General features: G+C 44.5%; 1 long non-coding RNA gene across 1 annotated transcript in view; it reads left to right on the top strand.

Moving 5' to 3' along the window:
- Positions 1 to 553: 553 nt before the first annotated feature.
- LOC311517269 overlaps positions 554 to 6000 on the top strand; it is a 236300-nt gene continuing 230853 nt past the window's right edge. Inside the window, exon 1 of the long non-coding RNA XR_014710650.1 lies at positions 554 to 657. This is a non-coding gene — a long non-coding RNA (uncharacterized lncRNA). The remainder of the gene's footprint in view (positions 658 to 6000) is intronic.

Genomic DNA, 6000 nt, shown 5'->3' with positions numbered 1-6000 from the left:
GTTTCTTGCCACCACAGTAAGGTGGCTATCAGCTTGTGTATAGCAAAAACACAGCTTTCCTTTAAATCTCATACTTTGGCATATTTTTAAAGTGTCAGTAAAACTCCCATTTTGAAGAAGAAAAGGAACAGCTAGGTCTACTGTACAGCTAGATCTGCTCAGGCATTAGACTTTGGGGGTTTGGAGCCAAAATTTGGCTGGATCCAGTGGGATCTAGGTGCTGGATGTGGGTGTTCTTGGCACTCCTGCTCTGGGATGCTCCAGGATGGGGGGTTTGTTAGTGCAGTGAGAGCAGCTGGGTCTGTTCTCTGCTTTCATGGTCCAGCTTCGGGGTCCCGAACGGGCAGGAACCCTCAGCTCCAGCGATGGCCTTGCCCTCCTGTTCCTTTGCACGTCTCCGGTGCTGGAGGCGGAGGCAGTAATCAGTCCGCTCCGCCTGAGGCTGCAGCCTGCGGGGCAGGATCAGCTGCTGGGGGCAGTGACGTCACAGAGCCTCTCGCCAGCGCAACGTTCTATTGAGGCGAGCGCGGAGCGCGTGCTCCTGCGAGCACATGGGCAGCAGGCTGAGCTTCTTGCTGCAAAAGCGGCCGCGTTCGGAAGCCCCTTTTGTACCCCTCTGGAATGGATTTTATGGTGGGAAACAGCCTGGAATTGCCAGTAAGTTTGCACTAGTTAGGATTTCGTTGGGACTCCTTCTTGCAATCCGGGGAGAGATGCGCAGTGAGTTGCTAAGGTTGAAATAAATGGGGGGGAGGGGAGGATGTTTGTTTTGTTTTGTTTTAAATATATACCTAAACTAATCGCACTTCTAAATTGCCAGGGTGTTTGCAGGATTCGTGGGGTCATCGCATTCTTTGTGCCAAGAGATAATTCCTAGGTTTTAAAGCACTTGGTGAAAGATGGACTAAAAATAGAAATTTGGAAACAGAAAGTGCAGATCCAGCAAGAAACGATCAGGATTGTTTTAAAACATACAAAATGGTCATAATAAGATCGGTAATGTTTGGGGTGTAGATTGCATTGAAATGACAAGGCTTGGTTTGCCCATCCCCCATCTCCCTGCCCCCCCCCCCCCGCCTTGTTCAGATTATTTTCCAAATACAGGATAGCTAGAGCGAGAAATCAATGCACGCAAACTCCCTTTTTACTTTTTTAGCAGTGCAACTTTTACATTTTGTTTTACATTTGAGTCAGGGAAGTGGTGTGTCTGAGTTTAAAGTGTGCATGTTTTAGTAGCTTGCTGATTTGCTTTCTCCACCAGTTACATTTATGCAGGCTGTTTTTCGGTCAAAGTGCAGACTTGTACTAGGAGCGATTTTAGTATTGCTTCTATATGTTTTATATTAAACATTCAGATTCTAGCCTGCAGATCTGGAATGTCGGTGCTTATGCCATCTTTAATATGAACAATTGGATTTTGCTGGATGGTGCTTCTTCAGGGCCCTGTAACTAAATAGACAGGGAAAATACTTTATAGCCCCTCGAAGGATATTTTCCCATAGGTGCTCATTTCTCGAGAGCCATGGCAATTGCATGTTTTTATAAGGCCGCTTATTAAATGTGTGTGCATGCGTATTTAGAAACCTTTGTAGATACACAATAGTTTAAACACTTTATATGTTGTAATTGGTAAATGAAATAACATCTTAGAAGAGCAGCATGGTGAAGAATCCCAGAATGAGATTTGAGAGTCTTAGTAAAGCTTTTTTTTTTTTTTTTTTTTTTTTTTAAAAATCATGTTCCTATCGACAAGTTTAGACATGTTCACTTGTCCATATTTATGGTCAGGTATAATGAGTAATCCGCTCTTACAGATGGAAAAGGTCCATCAATTCCTTTTAATTAATACATCTCCTGTTCTTTAAAAAAATATTTTCAAGACATAGCTCATTTGCATTATATGTCTTTTGGGGTATATTTTACAGTAAATTAGCCACCGCTATCTGTATGTTTAATGTAATATGCAAAATGTGCATGTCCTGTGGTTTCTAGTATGTGAGGATATTGTTTTCCTCCTATAATGTCCCATCTAGCTGACATCACCATGTCCTGCATTTCTGCTTGGTGATGAAAGTTATAAATATTTTGTAATATTTTATGTATTTTTAGAAAAGCCTCGCTTAAAAATATGTAAGTAACCCGTAGAAATTGATACAGTCAATGTTTATTATTCAGGGTACCCTTATAAAGCATCATATGCAGTGTTGCTTTCCCCCTGTGCATTGTTTATATTATTTTAGTAAACATTTAAATGAGGCCAAGCATGTTAAGGCCACATTGTTGTAAGCACTGCAGACACATCTGGTAGATGATTGCTCCTGCCCCAAAGAGCTTCAAAAGATTGTTTTGCGTTTGTCCTTGTACCACAATAGTACTCCAGCACATACAGTGCACCATCAATGAAACAAAAATACTGTGCATAATTTAAAACAAAATGGTCTGTTTGTATTTATTTATTTCTCAGCCCTTTTCTGTATCTCCCCCTCCCCCCCCCCCCCAAGTGTTTGCAAGTGTAAAGCCTGTGTAGAGACCAGGCCTTATACTGGTATAATATCAGTTGTGCATGCAGTTTTTAAAATTTTATTACTAATATAGTTGCAGAGGTACAATCTGGAGCCTATATGTGTGCTTATACGTGGTATAGGTGATTCCTTTGCTGGAATAAAATGTCCTGATACATGTCTGTAGTAGAGCGGTTGTATTGTTTTGACTCAAACAGGATAGTTAAAGTTCTGCAACGTTTTGGTGTTTTAGACCAGGCTTAAATTGTTTGCCATAACTCGGTCAAATCCACATGCTGATGTCTTTACGATGCCTGGGGAAACTCTGTAGCAGAGAAACTAAGGGCTCAGTCCTTCTCCTGTTGAAGTCAATGGCCAGCCTCCTTTGATTTCAGCGATGTAGGTTCCTGAATCCGCGCCTACGTAAGTGACGCAGTTTCTACTTTAAAATAAAAGACTAGTTTTTTCTATGAACTTGTCTCACTTGCATAGGTGTTAACCTCTTTACAAAATGGCTGTGGATGGTGTCTCCTACGATGCAGTTGAATCATGGGGTTCTGTTATAATTCATTCTCTCTCTCTCTCTGTAAGGTAGGCATAGCCCTCAGTCAAATTAAGGCCCGAGATTGCAGAGTTAAACACACTTAAATCTTTGGAGGATTAGGGCCATATCTCTTTGGGTATGAACAGAGTGCCCTACCATCGAAGAGGAGCTGTGTACACAGGTCTGGGTAGGTGTATTGCAGTAATTTTATTTGTGGAATTCCTAGAAGGGAAAGTCACAAACAATGTGAACCAAGGTTAGCAATAATGGATATTCTCTGCACTTCTAAAGCACCGTCCTGCCAAATATGTCAGATGGTTTACACACACCACTATTGGTTTACAATGACCTTTTTCTTAAAACTTCTCAAGTTGTTCTAGCACCAGTGTACCTTCACTGGGAAGAGCAAGAGTGGGAGGAGTTGTGTAGCTAAATTGCAGTATCCACCAGGGTTTTTACCACTGGGTACATAGATCTTCTCTGAATAGAATTAGACAACACAGTAGTAAACATGGTGGCTTGCTGTCCTGGGATGATGTGTCTGGAACCTGGAGGAATTCTGGGAGTTTGATCTCTGCTCCCACAATCCCTCTGGGTGCACAGGCATCATCCTAGACTCATTGCTGTCACCCACAATGCACCACAATTTGGAGTGGTGCCAGGAATTCTGGGATTCATTACCATAGGTCACTGTTGCTAATGTGATTGAATGCAGCACTCATGTGGATGAGATGCTGAACAGCAAGTCCACTATACACAAAGAGGAATACCAGATGAGGATGGACTGAATAGTGTTTGCATGAGTTGATTCAAGTAACACAAGTTACATATAATTGAATTAAGTCTAGAATAGACATACCTCTTATTCCAGTAGCGTTCCCACTGTTAGCACTGTGGGACTGGGTTGGTAGTCGTGCAACAGTGAGAAATATTGAGAAAGCACAGTGGAGACGTTTGTTTTTGCACTGGGTAAGGGATAATAGCATGTTGCAAGATTATTCTTTGTGAAATAAGCAGTGTGTAAGCAGAGCACAATATAAAATAGAGGAGAGGAAAATGCATTTCCTGATTGGGAAGCTATTGAACACTTAGAGCAAGGGGCTGCAGACTTCATTTTGGAGCAGAAGTGTTTGTTGGTGGATTTTATTGTCTGTCTCCTCCCTTGCCTCCTCCATGCCTCACAAAGAAATAACTCTTGTAGTTAGTTTGTTTACTTACGTATGGAACTGTATCAAGGCATTTAGTGCAGTGCCTTCAGATAGAGTTTTAGATGTGCAGCTATCCTTGATTAATTTCTGCGTGGAGATCGAGTGGCTACAATGTACTTGTTGTTGTTTACCCAGTTCAGTGGAGAAAATGATTTTTTTGGCATTATCACTACTGTAAGGTCAGTGCAGCCTTCTTGGGGAAATCTTGGATTCTTTCGCTTCGCAAATGCTGGCAGTCAGTTAGGAGAGAACTTGCTGGCCTCTGATTTTTTCCTCCATTGTTGATAAGGTAACAGATGGAAAGAAAGAAGTTGGGTTGTTACATGCCACGTCACATCTCTGGGGCGGAGGACTTTCTGACGGCGCAAAGATTTGCGGAGTGGTAAATAACAAGGAAGCGAGGGCAGTCAGAGAGAGTAATCTGAAGCATTTGGTAAGCTGGGCCCATTCGAGAAAAATGCATCTTACTACAGCCAAATGCAAGGCCTAACCTCTAGGAACAGAGATTGCAGACGGTAGCTGCAGAATTAGGAGACTGTCTCCTGGAGAGCAGCGACCCTGGAAAGGATTCAGGGGTCGTAGGGACCAGTCGCTCAACATGCGCTCCCAGGGCAACGTGACCAAACGGGATAGAGCCCGTGTAGCCTCTGGTCTCGTGTTCCAGCTGCTGGGACCCTGCGGGTCCCTGCTTGCATGGATGCCTCCCCAGGTTGGCAGCCTGTAGGCATAGGAGAGTTTGGTGTGGGGAGCGTCTCCACACTGAGCTGCTGCCTTCTGGATTGCAAATCTGTGAGGGTGTGGCACCAGCTCCACCCGGCACCACGCCCCTTCTGCTACAGGGGTAGCACGCGCCTGTGTGGATGGAACGTGCAACAGTGCTGAGCACCGCTCAGCAATGCTGCCGCTGAGGACTGGCCCCAGTTGTGCCCATTGCAGAGAGCTACGTGTGTGCAGCCTCCGTGCAGGGGAAGTGGTCCAGATGCACCTAGCTTTGCCACACCGTTGCTCAAGAGAACCCAGCAGTTCAGGCTCATAGAGATGAATGTGGCAAGGTGCTGAGCACCCTCAGCTCCTGTTGAAGTCCGTGGGGGTGGAGGGACTTCGGGGCTAATCTTGTGTCCTGTAAATGAGCCTGCGTATCTTTAAGCATTTGTAAATTGGCTATAGCACAGCTGGTGTGTATTATTGTGTCCCAGCTAAACGTTCAATCAGTATGAATGAGGCTTACTGACCAGTTCTTGGTTGCTCTCCAGAAAACCTGCCATGTCTTTAATGCAGTCGTTAAAAAACAAAACAAAAAACAACCTAGGTATTTTGGAGCTTTTCCTCTGCACAAAGCCTGTTTCGTCTGTTACGGAAGTTCTGTAGTGAGAGGGAAGGAGGTGGGCAGGGCCTGGTTGGAATAGGTCAGAGCTGGAGGGAGTCCACTGCTTCACGCATCTTATTTATTTACATTATCATAGTGCCTGGCTATCCTGTTCCATTCCGGGATCAGGGCCTCATTGTGCTAGGCACGGTGCAAACAGAGAACGGAACATGGTCCCTGCCCCGAAGATCTTGCAGTCTGATGGCAGAGACGGTCTGACGCAGGCACATGACAGATAGGGGTGAGATCCTCATAATCAAAAGAGTAGGGATGAGATCCTTAGCCCTGCTGTGGCTCCTTTACGACGGGTAATGGGCAGCACAGCTAAAAGGCGTCTGAAAGCCCCATATCTGGTTGGGAGAGGATTTTCCTAGCACAGGC

Source organism: Lepidochelys olivacea (assembly GCF_965140295.1).
Source record: "Lepidochelys olivacea isolate rLepOli2 genome assembly, chromosome: 2".
NCBI lineage: Eukaryota > Metazoa > Chordata > Testudines > Cheloniidae > Lepidochelys > Lepidochelys olivacea.
Note: the sequence above shows the minus strand (reverse complement) of the source record. Positions and strands in the feature narration are given on the sequence as shown.